The 23,867-nt window shown below is 42.3% G+C and overlaps 1 protein-coding gene and 1 long non-coding RNA gene across 10 annotated transcripts in view; one reads left to right on the top strand and one right to left on the bottom strand.

Moving 5' to 3' along the window:
- SYNDIG1 (synapse differentiation inducing 1) overlaps nt 1-23,867 on the bottom strand; it is a 189,388-nt gene that overhangs the window by 129,482 nt on the left and 36,039 nt on the right. The gene's annotated exons all lie outside the window — the stretch shown is intronic.
- Nucleotides 1-23,867, top strand: part of LOC111091916 — a 45,621-nt gene that overhangs the window by 11,674 nt on the left and 10,080 nt on the right. For 3 of the 5 annotated variants that reach the window (XR_005376765.1, XR_005376764.1, XR_005376761.1), the window contains 3 exons: nt 1,825-1,979; nt 14,346-14,550; nt 15,616-15,733. This is a non-coding gene — a long non-coding RNA (uncharacterized LOC111091916). Of the gene's footprint in view, nt 1-1,821; nt 1,980-8,761; nt 9,113-14,345; nt 14,551-15,615; nt 15,734-23,867 lie in introns of all 5 variants that reach the window. The other 2 variants (XR_005376762.1, XR_005376763.1) reach the window with 2 other exon arrangements.

Raw genomic sequence — 23,867 nt, 5'->3', positions numbered from 1 at the left:
AAATAAAGGCTAAAAAGGAGTGGATATCCAAATATATAAATTAGATAAAAGGGAAAGAATATATATGACAGATGGTAATAAAGATAAGAGCAGAAACTAGTGAAATACTAAGCAAATATACAACACAGAGAATCAACAAAGTCAGAAGTTTTTTCTATAACACCAAGCCTCCAATGAAACTAACCAGAGAGACAAAACCATATCCATAAAGGAGCCGTGATTCTTTGCAAGAGGGAGCACTGAGCACACATCATTTTTCTCCCTTCTCTTAAAGACCTCAATAAGATGTTCATAAAAGATTTTAATAGAAAGGAAAACAGTAATAAATACTTAACAAAATAAAGAATTTTAAAAAGCCACAGTAGATGTTGAGTTGCACCAACTGCTGAAGAAGGAAAGTCAGTGGAAACCCGAAGAGGCAGCTACAGCCCAGACTGCAAGGAGGTGGCTAGTGGCTGAGGGCATAGAGGCATATAGGCTGACATTGGACTTTCCATTACAACAACCCATGCTGGAAAGACAACCCAATAATTTCTTGTGAGCTGTCAGAAAAATCTGTTAAGTTATGCACTCAACCAAACAATCATCCAACTGTGAACAAAATTAAAAAAGGAAACAAAACATCAACGACAAATATTTTCAGCACTCAGAAAATTCATTTCACACATTCTCCATAAATAAGTAACTTACAAATTTACTCCAGAGAAAAATACATAGTGGACACCAAGGAAGTGGAAAATCAGGGATAAAATACACAGTGAATAACTCCAGAAACGAATAAAAAGAAACCTCTGTATGGCAGGTGTCTATCAACAGTCTGTCCAATTTAGGACAAATCTGTAGACTTTCCAAAGGCCATCTTCTGAGTAGGAAAGACCAAATAGGTGCAAAACTGGAAGATACAGTTATGCTGGGAAGAAGGTGCAAGTTTCTTCCCTCAATGTTGAAAGAAAGTAATTTAGAAACTCCAGAAAACACATACACACACGCACACACACACACACACACACACACACACATATACACTCACATTCGGAAAAATTGTTTAAGAGTTCCATAGATCCAAATACAAAGTAAAAGCAAAAGACATCCACTTGACCTAGACACGAAAAATATCTTTTTTCTTCTGGTACAGGAGGGTCATAATACCAGAAATCAGAATCAAAGAAATATAATTTCATCACTATGACTTGGGTTTACAATCCTAGTACTCATAGAATCATGATGATAACTGTTTAATAATTTAAGATTTGGAATCTACATAACTAAAAAACAGATTTTAAAAGTTACGAGTTCCAACAAAGTCACCATCATCATCATCATTTTGACCAGACACCTAAGTGCTAAACACCGTGCATCTTTATGAAGATTACCTTGTTTAATTTTCAAAATAACCCTGAAAAGTTATTTATTGCTGTTCTGTTCATTTCACTGATGTGCAAACTGAGGCACCAGGAAGCTACGTAACTTGCTCAGTGTCTTCCCCCTGTAAGCAGCAGAGTCAGATTTATTTCCAGGAAGACTGATTTTAGGGTTTGACTCATAGCCACTAAGCTAGACTCATTCATCCTAATGTAAAAGTGAGGACACAGCCAACCTTAATGGTAAGGCAAACAGAAACAAAGGAGGCAGAGTTAACAAGCCTGCCACCCCACCCTCATCCTGTCTGGTAGGAAGACAGGAGATGGAAGTTTAATGATGTTCACTTAAACATATAATAGAACCTATGGGAGAACTCACAATTATACAACACCGAAATGTCAGAGGAGATGGGCAGTGGTGTTAGTGAACCACATACTAATGTTTCCTATCCTGTCAAAGTAGGAAACCCATTGGACAGAATCCAAAGTCAACAGATCAAGAAGTAACTGGATGAACACGGCAGTCAAGATATGGCAGTAACTGTCAAAAGAAAAAGGTGAACAGGAGTTGCCTCTGGGAAGTAGGTTGGGGATATGGAAGAGTATGTTAGAGTCAAGGTGAGAGGTTTAGAATTTTCATTATTCTTTTTTGCATAATACTTCATATTTTATATGCCTTTCTTATCCTAGCCAAAATAGCCACACACAAAAATACAAAGCAAATAATTTTTTAAATCATTTCATCATGGAGAAATGAAGTGTATTGCTGGTATATAAATGTAAATGTAAAATGGCACAGATCCTGTGGAAAATAGTCTGGCAAGTCCTCAAAAATTAGGCATAAAATTTCCTTAAGATCCAGGAATTCTATTTCTGGGTATATACCCCAAATAACAGAAAGCAGGGTCTCAAAGAGATACTTATAGACCTTGTTCATAGCAACATTATTCATAAGAGTCACATGATGGAAGCTACCCAACTTCCTATCAACAGATAAATGAATAAACAAAATGAGAGATATCCATACAATGGAATATTATTTAGCTTTAAAAAGGAAGGACCCTAAGACACATGCTACAATATGGATGAACCTTGAAAACATTATGCTAAGTGAAATGAGCCAGACACAAAACAAATACTACATGATTCCACTTACATGAGGTATTCAGAATAATCAAATTTATAGAACAGAAAACAGAATGGTGGTCATCAGGAAATGGAGCAAGGGAGAAATGGGGAGTTATTATTTAATGAGGACACAATTTCAGTTTGAAATGATGAAAAAGTTCAAGAGATGGTCAGTGGTGATGGTTGTACAATGATGTGAATGCACATGTGTCACTGAACTGTACACTTTAAAATGGCTAAAATGGTCAATTTTATGTTACATATATTTTACCACAATAAAAAAATCACTTTCTTCAAAAGCCAATAAAATATGGTACCTTTGAACTTATTTGAATTTAATATAAATAAATTGGCTCTTTTGCCATTTTCTGGAAAATACAAGAAGCTTTGAACATGTTAATTCTTTTTTTTTTGAACATGTTAATTCTTATCACAATCTTCCAACTTAGCACTACTATCCTTATTTTAAATTATATATAATATAGAAAATATTGTTAGTTATAATTATACTAAATACATATAATTAAACCCTGTAATAACTTATTATTGCTTCATACAGCCAATATTAATTTAGACTTACCCATACGCATAAAAGCATGCTCAAGGAAAACCTTGTCATATTTCATAAAGTCTCAGTAGCTGTAGATGGTAAGATACATCTCTATTTCAGAATTTCAGAAATATTAAAATGTGAAAGGAATGTACATGTTAAAATTGGAGAAATATGATATTAAAGAGAAAATAAGCTAAAAGAGAGAAACTCAGACTGTAACATTTACTTAGAAAGTGAGTTAGTCACTAAATAGGGGTCATCTGTAGCAATTATATTCCGTGTTTTGTGTGGTGGCAGGTGTATGTGTGTTTGTGTGTGCAGGAAAAAGAGAGGAAGAGGGACAGGGGAGAGGGAGAGAGGAATCCACTATGTACCAAGGGTTCCTCATAGATCAGAGTTTCATGAGGAATATAAACTATCAAAGGATCAAAGAAACCACTTGGCCATCTCTCTGTGTCAATAGTTAAGACACAGCACAGAACTGGGATAGGGAATGGTTGTTGCTAGGATCTATTCCATGGGAAAGGGTAAAAAAGGAAATCGCAAGAATAATATGCTTCTTATCTTCCCAAGTTCACATAAGTGAATCTCAACGTGAAGACATGACCATCCCATCATTCACATCAAAAATCATCTACTAAGATACGTAGGATGCAGCTTGAGATTCCAAGAACCCACAAAAAGCAAAATGGTAGAATGATTTGCTATTTCCCATGTGCCAGTTTTACTAAACCTCAGATATGCTAAAATAAACTAAAAGCAGAAAAACTAAAAATGATATCACCTTGCAGTGTTCTAATAACTAAGTGCTTCTTTAATATAGAAACACAATTCCTTTATTACAAAGATTCAGAAATAAATGCACAATCTCATAGGTGGCATCCACGGTCTATCTTCCAATTAATTAGCATAATAAACTCTCAGGCTGCTTCCTGAAATTTCATGCCAAACAGAGGGCGAGCTCAGCCTGAGAAACACATACGAAAAATCAGTAGCTGAAATTAATTCATCAGAGTTCTGACACAAAAAATGAGTCACATTTCAACCAAGTGCTCCTATGCTAATATTTCAAGTTTATGCCCATGGCCATTTACTCTTCAGTTATTCTCTGCCTGTCAGTGATGGCTTTCACAAACCTAGTGAAGGTCAAGGAACACAAATTGGAATGAGGCACATGCTCCAGAGAACCTGCTGGGCCAGGCTTGGTTCATACTGGGGTGTTTGGACCCTGGAAGGGTAAATAAAGGCTTTAGGAGAAAGGGGTGGAGATGGCCCTCACCACAGGTCCCCTGGCTGCTTCGATGATTTCATTGCATTATCAACAGATAGGAGCTGGTCTTTTCATAGGTGAATTCCTTAATGTTCTCTGGACTAGGCCTTAAAGAGGGAAAACATAGTGTTAAGAGATATATTCAAGCAGTGAATATGTTGAGTCATATATATGACAGCTTTATGGCCCTTATGAATCAGAGCTCGGCAGGAAATCAGAGACTGGGACATGGGCAGGGACAAGCAGCTAGTTGTTCCTGCTGAAGGAGCTTTAGAAGAACTGAGGAATTTGGAATGAGGGATTTCTCTTTGACAGAAATTGTTCACCCCCAAGAGGTAAGAATACTGAAGATCAGCCCTGTTGATTGCCGATGCTCTATTTCCAAGAGAACATGGAGAACCCCCCCAAACCATGTTTCTGCGCAAGAAGCCTACTGCAGTTACAAAAGTCTTTACTTCTGAGCAAGTGCTCATCTTACCAGTGGTGGTCTCAGCTCTGCTTGGTTCCTTTGCCTCCTGCACACAGGTTACTGAGATATCCAATTATTGAACTCCATGTGTTTCTCCGCAATATCACACCCATGGCTGCTCCCTCCCCAATTGCTCCCGAGAATTATTTAGCACAGCCTCAATCCTTTAAGAACTTTCTCCTTCCTACAGAGGATGCTCCCAAGATTCTATGTTGTCCATCTGACTTGCTGCAGTAGCTCAATATAAGCAATTTCATTTGACTATAGGTGCTCCTGTTCGTCTTCAGCTGGTAAGCCTTGACAGAAGTGAACCTCAAAGTTAGAAAAAGGAGGCACCATATAATGCTGGATTATAAATGCTAACACAGGGATGAGAATAATATTGCAAGCGCCAACTTAGAGACTGAACACAGAACACACTCCCCCGCCGAAGGTTCTAGCCTATTTCAGTCCTGCTGAAACAGACCTGTTGTTGCCAGATCTTTGGATTTCTCAGGAGAAATCTGCTCTAATCATGGCGGCTTACTATACAATGTGAAACCCTCCTGCGACACAGTATCTAAGCATGTTATGTAACACAGCAAAGATTCCTTTAAAGGCATAGATGAGCTCACAAGAAAGGTAGGGAAATATTCAGGGGCAAAAATTAAAGAGAAGTGAAATCGAGAGCCTGAAATGCAAACTGATGCTTCTGCATCCTTGGGGGGAGAGAGGTCAGTCTTGGTTAAAAAACAAAACAGCAACAAACCCAAGAAACCAAAACAAAACAAAATGCATTGGGTTTTAGCGATCATGTAGACAGAGGAGACAGTCTTTAGATTTCCTCAGAGAGAGAGTAGGACCTGAGACCCCACATAAAAATGGGAACTCCAAAGGACAACCATATCCAGTAAAAGTGCTCACTTTGTCCCATCAGTGCAATGAGGAAGAAAATAGAGCTTGGTCCACTTGGCCTGAGACTGGAAAAGTTCTCTGCTAGAAACTCAATATCACGTGGCATTGGGGTTTGGAATTTTACTGTGCATGATAAGGAAACCATAAGCTGAGAAACTACCATGAAATAGTGGTCTCAAGTCAGTGATCTCCAGGGGGCACCTGTGCCACAATACCTGCACCTCAGGGAATCCTCAAGCAGAATTTTCTGCTTGAGTTCCGGTGAAGATGGTCACAATTTGGAAATCTAAAGTTTACTAAGAAATAGTCCATGATGAGCCTGAGTCAGCAGATAGAGCAGTCGCCCAAGAACTTCAAATAATAAACACTAAGATGGAGGTAACAATAAATCTCTTTGAATATATTCAAGAAATACAGGAAGGAACTAAATCCACATAGGAAAAAACCCTACATGATCAAGAGGCAAGGGTAATTTGGAATGTCCTGAAATAAAAATATATATTTAATTTAAAAGATGATGGGCAAGCAAATGAGCAAATAGGTACTATCTGGTGAGGGAATTAATGAACTGGAATGTGGAATTAATGATAACTGGAATTTAGCATAAGATGGAAAACATGAAAGACAGATTAAAAGGTAGGAAGAGGGATCCCTGGGTGGCGCAGCGGTTTAGAACCTGCCTTTGGCCTAGGGCGCGATCCTGGAGACCCGGGATCGAATCCCATGTCGGGCTCCTGGTGCATGGAGTCTCCTTCTCCCTTTGCCTATGTCTCTGCCTCTCTCTCTCTCTCTCTCACTGTGTGCCTTTCATAAATAAATAAAATAAAATAAATTAAAAGGTAGGAAGATAAAAATGGCAATGTCCCTCAGTCAACTGGTAGAAACTCTAGAATAGACTGGAGATTCCAGAATGAGAGAATACTAAGATTGGGGAAGAGGCAATGTCTAAAGAGATTTGAGAATTTATCAGAACCAATGAAAGATGTGAATTTGCAGGTCCAGAAACACAAAATACAAATTAAGTAAAAGGTATTCCACACCTATAGATCTCATAGTAAAATTATATAAAAATATGATCTTATCTGGGGAAAAAATATATAGTTTTCCTACAGGAAAAAAGCAAACCAAGAGTAGATTTCTCAACAACAGCCCTATGAATTACACAAAAATCAAAAATAGTTTCAAAGTTCTGGAGAGAAAAAACATTTTCAACCTAGAATTCTCTACCTAGTTAAACTATTAATTCACCAATAAGAATAGTCTTTGGCCAAAGACTGAGAGAATAAACCACTGAGAGATCTCCACTAAAAGGACGACTAAAATGTGTCCTCTGGACCAGAGGAGATCCAACACAGAAGGCAGAAATTAGATGCAAATATAAGGCAATTGAGGAATAGGAGTAATCTTTAATAAGCACTTATAGAAAATAATAGCAACAAGAGCGACAATAATAATGATGAATTTTAGCACTGACAAAAGTGATGAGGAACTAAAATGGTAAACAGTAATGTAACATGGAGGGATGCCTGGGTGGCTCAGTGGTTGAGTGTCTGCCTTTGGCTCAGGTCATGATCCCGGGGTCCTGGGATCAAGTCCCACATTGGGCTCCCTGCATGGAGCCTGCTTCTCCCTTTGCCTGTGTCTCTGCCTCTCTCTGTGTGTCTCTCATGAATGAATGAATAAATAAATAAATAAATAAATAAATAAATAAATAAATAAATAAATAAATCTAACATGGAAAGTGGATTCTAGGATCCTTATACTCTCAAGGAGAAGGATGTTGATCGCATTAACTCTGGAATTTGTACATTAAGGAATGCATATTAAAATTTTAAGAGTAGTATCTAATGATATAAAAAGTATACATTTTAAATAAGTTGAGGAAGAAGAGGGGAGCCTGGGTGGCTCAGTTGGTTAAGCTGACTCTTGGTTTCAGCTCAGGTCATGATCTCCGGTTCTGAGATCAAGCCTTGAGTCAGGCTCTGTGCTCAACCAAGGTATCTGCTTGCGGATTTGATCTCTCTCTCCCTTTGCCCCTCCCCCTGCTCTCTCTCACTCTCCCTCTATCTCACTTTCTCTCTCTCTCTCTAAAATAAATAAATGAATACATCTTTAATAAGTTGAGGGAGAAGAAAAGAATAGAGTTCAAGAGAAACTAGGATCTATATTTTAAAATGACAATTGAAGTGTGTGTGTGTGTGTGTGTACACGTGCACATGTGTGTGCACACATCCCTTGAATCTGTCTAGGAAATAAATAAAATATACCTATAGAACATCAGGTTGTAAACTCTAAATGACAGATGTCTGTACCAGGGTTTCTGCAAAAATTATGGGGACCCAAGGACATCATACAGGAAACATACTCCAAAGAGATTTACACATCAAGCCAATGAAACCCTTCATATATTTTATTTATGGTCTTTTTACACTCTGTTAGTTTCTTAAATCACTATGAATTCATTCTGTTGCAGGACTTGGCATCTGGACAATTGAGTTTTTATTTCTTATTGACCTGATAGCAATAATCTTAATTTAATCTTTGGGCTCCTTACTTCTTCATCTATTTACTTCTTCCCTCCTTCAATTCTCACAATTATTCCACTGTGTGCCTGTGGGGCAGGTGGGCTGGGAGCCGGAGCAACTATACCTTTTTTACTATTTTGAAGAACTATATGTATTTAGTTCCTAATTCTTAGTCTTGTTTTAACATTTACTTCCTCATTTGGTTTTTGCTTTTACTTTATTTTTTTAAGATTTTATTTATTTATTTATTTAGTTATTGATTGATAAATTTATTTTTTATTGGTGTTCAATTTGCCAACATACAGAATAACACCCAGTGCTCATCCCGTCTACAATCTTTAACTTCTGGGTTTTCCCTTTTGTTGGTTCAATGGATTTTTTTTAACATTTATTTTAAATCTCTTTTATTTCATAAACCTTTTCCTTCATTAGAGCTTTTAAATTATCTGACATTTAAATATTATCCCCCTTAATTTTAACTTTCTACTCACCCATTGTTACTATTGTGTTAATGTCTTCACTTTCTCCCACCTTTCTTTATCCCCTCCTCCTCTCCCGCAGTTTTTTCCTTTTTTGCTGTTTTTTTTAAGCACACATTAAGTGCCCTGAGGAGATCCAGATCCTTCCCTCTACTTGTGCCCAAGTGGCTCCTTGGTGCTGAGGTCCTTATGAGGGAGCACAGCTGCCTGCTGACTTACCTCCTGCTTAGCGGTTCTTGGATCTGTGGGAACAGTGCACCTTCTAACCATCGACCTGGACTTTCTTGGCAACGAGCTCCTTGTGTGGGATCCACATTCTGGGCAAACTGCCCACAGCATATCTTGGACAAGGAGGAGCGAGACGGCCAAAAGAGGCCAGCGCACACTGCTTCTCTCCTGTTAGGATGGTGGAGAAGGCTTGGCCAGGCTGCAGGTAACCTGCTCACACCTGCTAATGTTTCTCTCTCTCTTTTCTCCATTGGAGAAGTCCTCAGAAGCCATAGGAGGAATCCACAGCCTCACTCACACCTCTCTTGTGTGTTGAATAGGCACTTCCTTGTGGGCCTGGAGGTGCATCCCTCTGGGCCCCTATGCCCCCATGCTCACACCAGTCCAACCATGGCAAGGTTTGGATTCCTGCTGGTGCCCAGAGATGGGCTAGGAATAGGCCTTCATGCAAAGGAAGAGCTTAAGCAGTGAGCTCCAACAGCATCTCCCAGAAAAGCCTGGGCTTTCACCATCCAGGAGTAAAGTGATACTATTATTCATTCGCTCCTCCCTCGAGAACCACTCGGGAATATAAATGATGAATTGAAAAAAGTTGAGGCATTTCTGGTGTTGTAGATGCTGATGGTCCCTGCCTGTACACTCTCAGCACACCCCCCACAGCATTGCCCTGATGTACCCTACTGCAGGCAATGTAAGGTACTGGTCTTGGTCCACATGCTTGGTGAACTCGGGAGGAAGTCCGTACCCCTAGGAGCAGCCTCAGCCACTGTGGACGAAGAGGTGGAGAATAAATATACCATGCCTGGACTGTAGGTGTCAGAACTCTGAAGAGGTCCTATTCCATCTCCTAGAACTCACCCAGCAAGACTGACCCCAGCTACCACTCACCTGTGCCGGTGGTGACTCTGGACATAGAGCTATCAATTGCTCTCCCTTTCTTGCTGACTTTTCCACTCTCTGCTGAGTCATTTCTCAAGAAAGCCACATACACACAAACTCTTGTCCTAGGGTCTATTAGCCCAATTTCTCCTCTGGACTGGATGAGGGGCCACGCTGCAGGCTGCCTCGCCCCCTACCCAGCTGTTCTCCTTGCTTGGTAGACTTGCATCTGCCCCTCCCATGAGACCTGGGTGACAATGTACAATCTCTGTCAGTTCTGGGAACTGTGTGGTCTGCTGTGGGCCATGCTCATTTGGCTCAGTAAGTTGAGGAAGAGCCACTGCCCTGAAAATCACAGCATAGCCGACTTTAAACAAGCCAGAATGAAAAAGCAGGCATTTTGGTTTAGGTGAGGAAAGTTTCTGGATTGCTGGACACAGATCCTCTGCAGCAATAAGGCCAGACTGAGACTGCAGCTTCCAGATGAAGGCCTTTCCTGGTGCGTATTCATATTATGTGACTTCCAGAGACTTGGATTTTGGAAAGTTTATAGTTTGAGACCTCGTTTCTCTAGCTTTCAAGGAGAAAAAGGGTGACTATATACCAGGACATTGGCCACTCTAGTGGCATCAGGAGGACAGCTGTCACATTCTCCAGGTCTTCAAAGAGATTTCTTTCTTTCAAAGCTGGCTTGGTTTGCTGATGACTTGGATGTACCACTTCACTTGCATTTTTTCTTTCTGGGTATGAGAGTGTGCTGTTTGGACACATGGCATGTTTTGGGTAAAGGTTTCACTTTACCTTATTCCATGTATCCTTGGTCTCAAAACCTGATAAAGATAGGGATGTCTAGAAGACAGACCTCTCACTAGGTGTGCTTCCAGCCACAGCTGCATCAACCTAGATGGAAAACTCCTCCTGGAGGTTACTGATGAATGGAACTAGGTGGTGGCAAATTGAAACAATGGGATAAATTGAGGGTATGGAGGGACTAAATTATACCCCAGGCTTCATGGTCAGCATTAAGATTATATCATAGGTCTCTTTTATTTCTGCCATGCTGGGGCACTTATTCTGGACTGGTTAAAAAAATAATCTCCCTGTAGCAATGTTGTTCTGAAGCTGGCTTCTGGCTGGGCCATGACATTCAGCAGGATATAGAGAGGGAAGCCATTGAGAAATGGTGAAACTTTTAATTATATGTTACTATCCACACACTTAAAAACTTGCTTCAAGTGCTACAGGGTAAGGTCTAGCCTCTTAGGTCCTGTGTTGGGATTTCGATCACCTCAATAAGCCCTGGCCTCACTATGCTGTGGTGTCTATTTCTGGTGTCCTCAGGAGGATGCTTTATTCTGCCATCAGCAGACACACCTTAACCTGGTGGATAGAATACTGTATGAAACCACAAATGTGCATGGAGGCCACTTGGGATTCTACTAAATTTAAGTTTTATTAAAAATGTTGCAGTGTCACTGAAAAATCAATCCCATGGTATAAGAAACTAATTTGGATACCTCAAATCTACCTAATTTAGCTTCAAGGTTAAGTGAAGAGGGCAGATCTGGGGCAGGAGTGTATAGGAACCAATATGGTTCCCTCCCCACCATTCCACTGAGAGAACCCATGGCCTAAATGTCAGTGAGTCAAGAAGATACATTCACACCTCACAATGCTTGACTTTCAGAAACACATGACCCCTTGGCAACTTCCTTCTCCAGATAATTTTGCCCATGGCTTCTCTAGCTGCCCTGTCTCCTGTGTTTCCTGCTCCCTCTTCAGGTCTTCCAACATAGTCTCTACCAGGTAATTCTTCTCTGTCCAGCATTCAAATGTTGGATTTAAATCTTGTCTCACTCATCAGTATCCTTGTCATCCACGGTGCCAAATACCACCTGTGTGCCAATAACCACCAGATCCCTAGAATCCCCACTGGAACCTTTCAAAAGCATCAGACTGAGAGCACCAAACCCTTGGCTGGTCCTTCACCTCACCCTGTGTCTGTGAATCACTACCTGTCCGAGTCCCAAACCTTGAAGCTCTTTGTTATCACTACCTCCTCAAAATCATGCCATGGACAAGTCTTGCTGATTCTTCCACTCATCTCCCTTGTCATCCTGTATCAAACTATTACCATCTTTCACCCAGACCATCTCAACATATCCTAGATCTTCCCTGACAGCCATTGCTATGCAACAGCATAGGGGTCTTTCAGCTATGTGATCAATTTTGTGACACCCCTATATACATTCCTTCAGTGACACTGCTCCTATGGTGTGCCCCAAAGACCTTAGTGTACCTTAGGAGACCCAGCATAAACCAACCCCTGCCTTTCTACCTCCATCCCCACCTTGGCTCCACTTCCATCCCCAACTTTCTGTTGGCCCCCACTGCCTTTCTTTTACTACTTTGAAGTGAAAGTTAGTCTTTATGAACTATAGACTTCAAGTTTAGAGCTTGATCTACCCTTAAGAAAACTGAAAGCTAAGAATTTCCATGCAATAAACCCTAGGACCCAGCTCACCAGGAGCCTTACAGCCGTAGACAGAGACCCACAGCCAAGGTTAGGGCTGGCCAGCACACAGGTTGGCTGATTGTTGCCCAGCCCAGCTTGCGGGGGTCTCTTCCATTTGTCTCAATCTCCACTATCCCCCATTTTCTTTCAATTGGCTTCTTTAAACATTTTTTTGTTATTAATGGTCTATTACATATGTCATCTATTTGATCCTTGGATGAGATACACCACAATGTACAGTGCACTGAAACAAGCCATCAGAGACCCACACACCATGAATGTCTGCAGAGCATAGAACTGCCCTCATTCAATCCCACGGATCCACTTTGTAAGGAAAAATCCTGATGACATGAAATTTCTTCAATCCAATTATTCAACAAATACACACTGACCACTTGCCCTGTAACAGATGCTGTATCCATGTCGGGGGTACGTCAGGGAGCCAGCCAGGGCCCTTTGTCCTTGCCAAGCTTATGGTATACCTAAGAATGGGATACAGACCATGAATTTAATTATCTATGTAGATAAGGGTCATGAAAAAGCTAAAGCAGGGTAAGTGAGACTGGAGAATTGGGGGAGGTATTCCCAGTGGGGTATTTTGGGGGATGCTGCTTATTGCAGTGCAGTGTTGCTTCAATGAGAACTTCACATCTCATCTCGGGAACAGAAATAGATGAGCTTCTCATGAGTCCTTGATCTATTTTTACCACTTGGACACTGTGAGTCATGTTGCTGATTGTGTCTCCCTCTTTGCATTGCTGCTGGTGAGCTTACAGCCAGTTCTGGACATCAAAATATATATTTAGAGTACTGACCTCTCCCCTGGTTTTATTTAATTTTACCCCTAATCTTTCCCTTCACCTTGTTAGCATCACCTATGTATTTAGTTGGCTGGTTACCCCATCTTGTTATATTGCCACATGTCTTTGTCATGCCCTGGGTGATAAATACCATTTGTTAGCAACCCACTCCTGATGTAGATTTCCATATATCAGCAGCCCTTTTTCTAGCAGGAGAAGCCAGCCTTCTCCCACCATTCTCAGAAAGGAGCCAGTGAGAGGAAGGGAAGAGGCCCTGGCTTGCTCACCAGCCTCACTTGACCACAGCTTCTGAGACCTGACCATGAATCTGGGGCAAAGGACCATTCACATATCTGGGATGAAGGACCTTTGAAATTTGGAAAACAAGTGTAATATGCTTAATGCTATGACTTCCAAATGAGCATTGAGCATAATTTTGTATAAGTCCATATCCAATGAAGTTCTTAACTAGTCAGAATTTAAAGTAGAATAAATATAATTACAGATAAAACTCTTTTTTAATTAAAGATTTTATTTATTTATTCATGAGAGACACAGAGAGAAAGAGAGGCAGAGACACAGGCAGAGCGAGAAGCAGGCTCCATGCAGGGAGCCTGACATGGGACTCGATCCTAGGTCTCCAGAATCACACCCTGGGCTGACGGCAGTGCTAAACCGCTGAGCCACCTGGGCTGCCCACAGATAAAACTCTCTTGAAGATGCTTTCTAGATACATCAGAAACATAGGTCTGATGACACTTTATAACATGGTTGCTAGTATGCTACCTTACTTCAATGATCTTTTATATTACCTTTATGGCCAGAAGACAGACCTACAGGCCTTCACACCTTTCTGATCAGAAGCCAGATGGCAATGCACTGTGGTGGATATGCATTTGATCTGGGAAAGCAAATTAGTATGTTCTCTTTTTTTTTAAAGATTTTATTTATTTATTCATGAGAGATACAGAGAAAGAGAGAGAGAGGCAGAGACATAGGCAGAGGGAGAAGCAGGCCCCATGCAGGGAGCCCCACGTGGGACTCGATTCCACAATCTCCAGGATCAGGCCTTGGGCTGAAGGTGGCGCTAAACCACTGAGCCACCCAGGCTGCCCATCAAATTAGTCTGTTTTTAAGAGATTTTCGATGATACATCCATGGAAGAGGGAATGACCCTCTTAAAAGTCATTAAGATAGCTACCAAGTTCAAATGAATGTTTCAAAGTCACATTCTTTCCTATTAGATTCTACAAAGGAACATTAATTTTGAGGATCCAGAGAGATTCTCTCTCCCTGAGATTCACTCTTGTGTGTGCCTGGGTTGTGACTCACCCTGAAGAGGTTGTGAATTGGAGCAGCACCAATGCATGAGCAAAGTCACGTGACACTGTCTCCCAGGGTGACACATCAGTCCCTGCTTCCTGCTGGTCCTGGGACAGAACTCATTTGGTAAGCAGAAAGGAAGCACATATACAGAACAACTGATCATTTCAATAAAGCTATACGATTCCTATGTCCACAGTGGTGCCCAATACATGCTATTAGCAGCCCTGGAAGGACTGGAATAAAAATCATTTATTTTGGGGGTGGTTCCAGGAAGCGCTGGACAGGTAGTGGTGAGTAAGGCAGGGAACAGAGAGAAGCCAAGAAAGTGTGTGCTATTATAAAGCCAGTTTCTGCTGCAGGCAGCTAGGGCTCAATCTTTCTGGGAAGTCTGAGAGACTATGTCAAACATTGCATTCAGAATAGTCTGATGTGAGGGGCAAGGGAACTGGGGCATATGTACACCAACTCCCTGTCCATCACTGGTCAAGAGCTGATTCCAGGGCATTCACTCTCTAGCCCTTGCAGCTTGCCCTGGGATAGGCTGAATGATCTTCCACTCACTATTAGGAAACTGGTAGAAAGTTGGAGGTGTTAGCCTGTAAGGAGTTTTGGGCCTGTAGAGGTAAGTGTGCAGAAGGTACACCTGGATGAGACACGATGAGTGAAATTCTCTTTAGCTTCATAAGGTACAGTCTATAGTGTGAGGGATGGATAATATCAGAAGCAACATGGACCAAGCATCCCCTAGTTCCGTATGTCACAACTGTATCCTGTAAAATGGTCCTTATTATTACTACCACCATTTCCAGAAGAGGATGCTGAGGTACAGAGAGGTAAAGTCAGGTCTGACGGCCACACAGATAACAAGTGGCAAAACTAGGATTTGAACCCAGCCAGACTGGCCTCCAAACCCCTACCCCAGCCTCTGCTCCATACTACCTCCCATCAGAAACAGTAGGCCATGCAGCAGCTTAGCTGTGCACAGCTTAGCTTAGGGCCCAAATAAATGGGATCCAGCAAATGGGTGGGAAAAGCCTCCATGAGTTGCTACTTCTCAGCAGTGTCACATATATGACACCTTAGCTACAACCCAGGGCCAGTGTACTGTAGGTATTGGAAAGTCCTCTTGGGCTACCATCAAAAAACACAGATTAACAGCTTAAACAGCAGACATTTATTTTCTTACAGTTCTGAAGCCTGGGAAGTCCAAGGTCAAGGTGCTGGATGATTTGCTTTCTGGCGTGGGTCTTCTTCCTGACTAGCAGAAGGCCTCTTTCTCCCTCTGTCCTCATGTAGCCTTTCCCAGGTGCGTACCCATGGGGAAACAACAACAGTTCTCTCCCTTACTCTTGTTATAAGGTACTGATCCCCTCATAAGGACCCCACACTCATGAACTCAACTAATCTTACCTCCCAAAGGCTCCATCTCAAAATACATTGAGGGCTAGGGCTTCAACACAGGAATTCTGGGGGGACAAAAAACATTCACCCATAGGGCAATGGGATAAGGACTTTCAAGGGTCTTAATATAGCATCTGTAGAAGTACAGTTTTCAGAGCAAAGCACATACCGTTATATAAAGTACAAAACAGAATTTACAACATAATCAAATATATGAAATATGCAAATATGTTACATACCTAGATTAGTAAATAAATAGATATATTTCTTTTCCTAAAAGCTTCAAATTATTTCAGATTCTTGCTAGTTTGAGGAAATCCCATTTTTTCCATTTTTAAAAAATGTTTATAGAGGTGGTAAGCAACCTGCTTCCATTGTTTTCAATTTACCTTCAATAATTAGAAAATCCTCCCTTGGCTCCCCCCAGCTCCCACTTGGGTCTGGAGACGGGTTCTAACTGTCAGCATCAAATCATGAGCCATGATTCATTTTGCTTTATGGGCAACAGATCTCCCACGGCACAGACTTCTGAGTAGAGACCCCATATTCTTTGTCACGTGGTCCTCTGGGTCAGTGCTGATGCTCTGACAGACAGGTCTGATATGATCAGCATTTTAAAAGCTGTGCTTTAAGTAAGCATGTGTTAGAGCTGGACATCAAAGCACTATAAATAATAGGAAGGGGACACATTGCCTCAATCAAGACAGAGACAAAAAGAAGAGTATTTGCTTTTTTTTTTGCCAACTAGAAACATCAGATTCTCTAAATTGACACAGAAATGCCCAAATAGCCCAACATTCCATGAAAATTCACAGAAAAGGGATTAAGAACTTGGAGGAAAGGAAGGTGCTGGCTCTCCCTTTTTTGTAGCATATGAGGTATTTCTAGTTTTTCTGGCATTTTATTCTAATTGTATTTATTATAGTTGCATTAAGATCTTCAAGCAGTATTTGTTCATTTCTAACAAAACATTACAGTCACCATTTGGCATCTTTTAAAATGCCATTTGTGGGGCACCTGAGTGACTCAGTTAAGCATCTGCCTTGGGCTCAGATGCTCCTGGGGTCCAGGGATTGAGCCCAGCATCCAGCTCCCTGCTCAGTGGGGAGTCTGCTTCTCCTTCTCCCTCTGCCCCTCCCCCCTGCTCAGCAGGAAGTCTGCTTCTCCTTCTCCTTCTGCCCCCCCCCACTCTTGCTCTCTCAAATAAATGAATAAAATCTTTAAAAAAAATTAAACATAAGGCCATTTGTGAGCTCTAATGGGCAAGCTGAAATACTCCTGGAGGTCAGGGATGACACGCAGCCCGAGCTCATCTTCTGTCTGCCCAGAGATGAGCTCCTCCACTGGCTCCTCAGTCCAGACGGTGAAAGGAGGGCTTGCTGGTCCTTGTGGTCTTCCTTTCCTGATACATGCTGGCCATCTGACTTCCTGCCTGACCTCAGGAGAGGACTGGGCATGCAGTGGGAGTGACAGTGGCATTTCTAATGGCAGCTATTTGTATTAGGAACATGCTTTGCTCAGAATCATTAAAATTAATGGCACAATTCATGAGGCATCTATTATCCCTGTTCCCTCAGCTGATTATCAGAAATCAGCTTTTAATATATTTTCAACCATATGTAAAGATTTGCACCTTGTTCTAGAGATTTTCTTAAATGACAGGAGAGGGGTCACTCTTGGCTCTATCAGAAACGCTTCTTTCCCTTGTTTCTCTCTCATCAGTGAGCAACCCCTGCCTGTACACACACTACTGTTTGCATGGTTAAGATTCTCTGCAAAGCTCATAAATCTGGACCAGTACCAATCCGTCCTTTACATGTGATTTCTAATAACACCAAGTGGAATAAAGGTTTATGCCACGCCAGGTCATTTTACATGGGCAGTTCTCACGTGCTCATATGGCCTCTCACTGCGGCCTTGCTCAGGGCAGCAGAGGTGGGCACTGGAAGTGAGCCCATTAACCTTCACTTCCACCTGAAAATAAACCTGAGTCCCCATGTGAGAAAACTCATTCCTTTGTTCCTATTCAGACCATGCATGCCTATGAATCAGATCAGGAAGGCCTTCCATCTTTCCCTAACAGGGTAATGCTCATGCCCATCAACGCACTCCTTCAGGATCTAGGTTGTGATGTCACCACAGTGAACAGCACCTCGCAAGGAGGCAGTGAGAGCATTAGCTGCTTTAGTTTTTTAGATTTTTTAAATTAATTAATTAATTATTTATTTATTTTTAATGAATTTATTTTTTATTGGTGTTCAATTTACCAACATACAGAATAACACCCAGTGCTCATCCTCTCAAGTGCCCCCCCAGTACCCATCAATCATTCACCCCCACCCCCCCCATCCTTCCCTTCCACCACCCCTAGTTCGTTTCCCAGAGTTAGGAGTCTTCATGTTCTGTTGCCCTTTCTGATATTTCCTACCCATTTTTCTCCCTTCCCTTCTATTTCCTTTCACTATTATTTATATTCCCCAAATGACTGAAAACATTTAATATTTGTCCTTCTCTGATTGACTTATTTCACTCAGCATAATACCCTCCAGTTCCATTTGTTCTAACTCTCTGAAGAAAGTCCATGGTATTTTGATAGGGATTGCATTAAACGTGTACATTGCCCTGGGTAACATTGACATTTTCACAATATTAATTCTGCCAATCCATGAGCATGGAATATTTTTCCATCTCTTTGTGTCTTCCTCAATTTCTTTCAGAAGTGTTCTGTAGCGTTTAGGGTATAGATCCTTTACCTCTTTGGTTAGGTTTATTCCTAGGTATCTTATGCTTTTGGATGCAATTGTAAATGGGATTGACTCCTTAATTTCTCTTTCTTCAGTCTCGTTGTTAGTGTATAGAAATGCCACTGACTTCTGGGCATTGATTTTGTATCCTGCCACGCTACCAAATTGCTGTATGAGTTCTAGCAATCTTGGGGTGGAGACTTTTGGGTTTTCTATGTAGAGTATCATGTCATCTGCAAAGAGGGAGAGTTTGACTTCTTCTTTGCCAATTTGAATGCCTTTAATGTCTTTTTGTTGTCTGATTGCTGAGGCTAGGACTTCCAGTACTATGTTGAATAGCAGTGGTGAGAGTGGACATCCCTGTCTTGTTCCTGATCTTAGGGGAAAGGCTCCCAGTGCTTCCCCATTGAGAATGATATTTGCTGTGGGCTTTTCGTAGATGGCTTTTAAGATGTCGAGGAATGTTCCCTCTATCCCTACACTCTGAAGAGTTTTAATCAGGAATGGATGCTGTATTTTGTCAAATGCTTTCTCTGCATATAATGAGAGGATCATATGGTTCTTGGTTTTTCTCTTGCTGATAGAATCACACTGATTGTTTTACAAGTGTTGAACCACCCTTGTGTCCCGGGGATAAATCGTACTTGGTCATGGTGAATAATTTTCTTAATGTACTCTTGGATCCTATTGGCTAGTATCTTGCTGAGAATTTTTGCATCCATGTTCATCAGGGATATTGGTCTGTAATTCTCCTTTTTGGTGGGGTCTTTGTCTGGTTTTGGAATTAAGGTGATGCTGGCCTCATAGAACGAATTTGGAAGGACTCCATCTCTTTCTATCTTTCCAACAGCTTTAGTAGGATAGGTATGGTTTCTTCTTTAAACGTTGGATAGAATTCCCCAGGGAAGCCATCTGGCCCTGGACTTTTGTGTCTTGGGAGGTTTTTGATGACTGCTTCAATTTCCTCCCTGGTTATTGGCCTGTTCAGGTTTTCTATTTCTTCCTGTTCCAGTTTTGGTAGTTTGTGGCTTTCCAGGAATGCGTCCATTTCTTCTAGATTGCCTAATTTATTGGTGTATAGCTGTTCATAATGTTTTTAAAATTGCTTGTATTTCCTGGGTGTTGGTAGTGATCTCTCCTTTCTCATTCATGATTTTATTAATTTGAGTCTTCTCTCTCTTCTTTTTAATAAGGCTGGCTAATGGTTTACCTATCTTATTAATTCTTTCAAAGAACCAACTCCTGGTTCTGTTGATCTGTTCCACAGTTCTTCTGGTCTCGATTTCGTTGAGTTCTGCTCGAATCTTTATTAACTCTCTTCTTCTCCTGGGTGTAGGATCTATTTGCTGGTTTTTCTCTAGCTCCTTTATGTGTAAGGTTAGCTTTTGTATTTGAGTTCTTTCCAGTTTTTGAATGGATGCTTGTATGGTGATGTATTTCCCCCTCAGGACTGCTTTTGCTGCATCGTAAAGATTTTGAATTGTTGTATCTTCATTCTCATTAGTTTTCATGCATCTTTTTAATTCTTCCTTAATTTCCTGGTTGACCCTTTCATCTTTTAGCAGGATGGTCCTTAACCTCCATGTGTTTGAGGTCCTTCCAAACTTCTTGTTGTGATTTAGTTCTAATTTCAAGGCATTATGGTCTGAGAATATGCAGGGACGATCCCAATCTTTTGGTATCGGTTCAGACCCGATTTGTGACCCAGTATGTGGTCTATTCTGGAGAAAGTTCCAGGTGCACTTGAGAAGAATGTGTATTCAGTTGAGTTTGGATGTAAAGTTCTGTAGATATCTGTGAAATCCATCTGGTCCAGTGTATCACTTAAAGCTCTCGTTTCTTTGGAGATGTTGTGCTTAGAAGACCTATTGAGTGTAGAAAGAGCTAGATTGAAGTCACCAAGAATAAGTGTATTATTATCTAAGTATTTCTTCACTTTGGTTATTAATTGATTTAAATATTTGGCAGCTCCCATATTCGGGGCATATATATTGAGGATTGTTAAGTCCTCTTGTTGAATAGATCCTTTAAGTATGATATAGTGTCCCTCTTCATCTCTCACTACAGTCTTCGGGGTAAATTTTAGTTTATCTGATATAAGGATACCCCTGCTTTCTTTTGAGGACCATTTGAATGGTAAATGGTTCTCCAACCTTTTATTTTCAGGCTGTAGATATCCTTCTGTCTAAAATGAGTTTTTTGTAGACAGCAAATAGATGGGTCCTGCTTTTTTATCCAGTCTTACACCCTGCACCTTTTGATGGGGTCATTAAGCCCGTTCACGTTCAGAGTTACTATTGAAAGGTATGAGTTTAGTGTCATCATGATATCTATTCAGTCCTTGTTTTTGTGGATTGTTCCACTGAACTTCTTCTTAAAGCGGAATTTTAAGAGTCCCCCTTAAAATTTCTTGCAGAGCTGGTTTGGAGGTCACATATTCTTTCAGTTGCTGCCTGTCTTGGAAGCTCTTTATCTCTCCTTCCATTCTGAATGAGAGCCTTGCTGGATAAAGTAATCTTGGTCGCATGTTCTTCTCATTTAGGACCCTGAATATATCCTGCCAGCCCTTTCTGGCCTGCCAGGTCTCTGTGGAGAGGTCTGCTGTCACCCTAGTACTCCTCCCCATAAAAGTCAGGGATTTCTTGTCTCTTGCTGCTTTAAGGATCTTCTCTTTATCTTTGGAATTTGCAAGCTTCACTATTAAATGTCGAGGGGTTGAATGGTTTTTATTGATTTTAGGGGGGGATCTCTCTATTTCCTGGATCTGAATGCCTGTTTCCCTTCCCAGATTAGAAAAATTTTCAGCTAGGATTTGTTCAAATACATATTCTGGCCCTCTGTCCCTTTCAGCGCCCTTGGGAACCCCAATTAAACGTAGGTTTTTCTTCCTCAGGCTGTCGTTTATTTCCCTTAATCTGTCTTCATGGTCTTTTAATTGTCTGTCTCTTTTTTCCTCAGTTTCCCTCTTTGCCATCAACTTGTCTTCTATGTCACTCACTCGTTCTTCCACCTCGTTAACCCTCGTCGTTAGGACTTCTAGTTTGGATTGCATCTTATTCAATTGATTTTTACTTTCTGCCTGATTGGATCTAAATTCTGCAGTCATGAAGTCTCTTGAGTCCTTTACGCTTTTTTCTAGAGCCACCAGTAGCTGTATAATAGTGCTTCTGAATTGGCTTTCTGACATTGAATGGTAATCCAGATTTTGTAACTCTGTGGGAGAGAGGACTGTTTCTGATTCTTTCTTTTGAGGTGAGTTTTTCCTTCTAGTCATTTTGCTCAGTGTAGAGTGGCCAAAAACAAGTTGTATTGGGAAACGGAGAAAAAGAGAGGAGAGAAAGAAGGAAAGAAAAGAGAAAAAGAAGAAAGTAAAAAGGAAGAAAAACAAGAGAAGAAAAAGAGAAAGAAAAAGAAAGGGAAAAAAGGGGGTGGGGGAAGCAAACAAATAAAAAAAAAACAAAAGAAAAATAAACACAGGGGAGTATCATCTGATTCTGTATACTTTAAGTCCCTTGGCTTCCCCTGGAACTTGTCCTTCTAGCTGGTCTTCTGGGGGAGGGGCCTGTTGTGATTTTCAGGTGTTAGTACTTGGGGGAGCTGCTCAGCCCCTGCCTGGTGCAGGGCTCGCTTAGTAATGTTTAAGCTGCTTATCTGGTGAGGCCACTGTGAGGCTCAGTGGGGGCTGTTTACCCCGTGAGGCCCCAGGAGGAACCACCGCAGTGGCGGGGCCAGCTCTGGAGCCCTGGAGTCAGCCCCTGCAGTAGCTCCGGAGCTCTCCGTCTGCAGGGCCTGGAGGCTCCGGGGCGGGGTCGCTGATCTGCTCAGCTCGGGGCAGGAGCGTCCTCGCTGTCCTGGGCCCTCCCGGCCTCTGCCTGTCCCGGGGGAGGCCGGATCTGGGCTGTATCCCGGTGCCCTGTGCTCCGGGGCCTGCGCTGTTGGATTCGCGCTCCCGCCCCGCAGCCCCTTCCGCGGAGCCGCCCCCGAGCCCCCCCGAGCTGCTCCCGTCCCGCAGCCCCCTCCGCGGAGCCGCCCCCGAGCCCCCGAGCTGCTCCGGTCCCGCAGCCCCCTCCGCGGAGCCGCCCCCGAGCCCCCCGAGCTGCTCCCGCCCCGCAGCCCCCTCCGCGGAGCCGCCCCCGAGCCCCCCCGAGCTGCTCCGGGTCCCCCGTGCGCGCTGCAGCCCTTAGGGAGCTCGGCGCGCTCTCCCGGGGCGCAGGTGTCTGTTAGTGTCCCCGGGAGCCCGAGGGCATCCCCACGCTCCTGGGTCCTGCTCCAACCCCCTGCGAGCCCCTTTCTGCCCGGGAAGGTCGGTGCAGCTCCTGCTCCTCCGGGACGGGGCTCTCCTGTCCTGGGGACACTCGCCCCGGCCTCAGTCCAGCTCCTCGCAGGCCCCTCCCCCTTGGAGGCCTTTTGCTTCTTTATTTCTTCTTTCCCCGTTTTCCTACCTTGATAGAAGCGCGAACTCTTCTCACTGTAGCATTCCAGCTGGTCTCTCTTTAAATCTCTTTAAATCTCTTTAAATCTAATTCGTAGATTTTCAGGATAATTTGAAGGTTTTCTAGGTAATTTGGTGGGGACAGGTGATTTGGGGACCCTACTCTTCCACCATCATGCCCCTCCTCCAGATTTTATTTATTTATTTATGAGAGAGAGATAGAGGAGAAACAGGCCCCATGCAGGGAACCCAACATGGGACCCGATCCCACGTCTCCAGGATCTGTACCGGACTTAAGGCGGCACTAAACCGCTGAGCCACCTGGGCTGCCAGGTGCATTAGCTGTTTATTTCAATAACCTGTTAGGGCATCAGGCTGAGGACAAATTCCACCCCATACAACAGCGTGTACTCTTTCCAATGAAAAAACAGATTTCGACAGTGCAGGTTGGGAGAGCCGTTTCTGATAGTACTTAGCCATCATTTTACCTGTAGCAGAAGTGAATGCACATGTCACATTTAAAATCAGCATGGCATATGATCTTAAAATTCTCCATAGAGTTGTTAGCCAAACACGGCATGTCTGCTCCTGCTGCTGACATTCTTCACTAGCTCATGGGTTTTCTGTCTAACAGCAACAGTCCCCAGTGTTGATTAAAAGCCCCAGTTTCTATTTAACTTTGGAAAAGAGACCCAAAGTTCCTAAGGAGGTTTTGCTTTTCCAAACCATCCAACTGAGTGCCAGTGGAGCACACACCTCACTGTGGTGTGTGCAGTGTGGTGCACATGGGAAGACAGCGTGTCTTTGCAAGGCCAGGTGGTCAATCCTTGCACAAGAGAAAGACTAAATTAAAAGAAGGGGAA

Source organism: Canis lupus, chromosome 23, assembly GCF_011100685.1.
Source record: "Canis lupus familiaris isolate Mischka breed German Shepherd chromosome 23, alternate assembly UU_Cfam_GSD_1.0, whole genome shotgun sequence".
NCBI lineage: Eukaryota > Metazoa > Chordata > Mammalia > Carnivora > Canidae > Canis > Canis lupus.
This window is presented reverse-complemented; position numbering and strand designations above follow the sequence as displayed.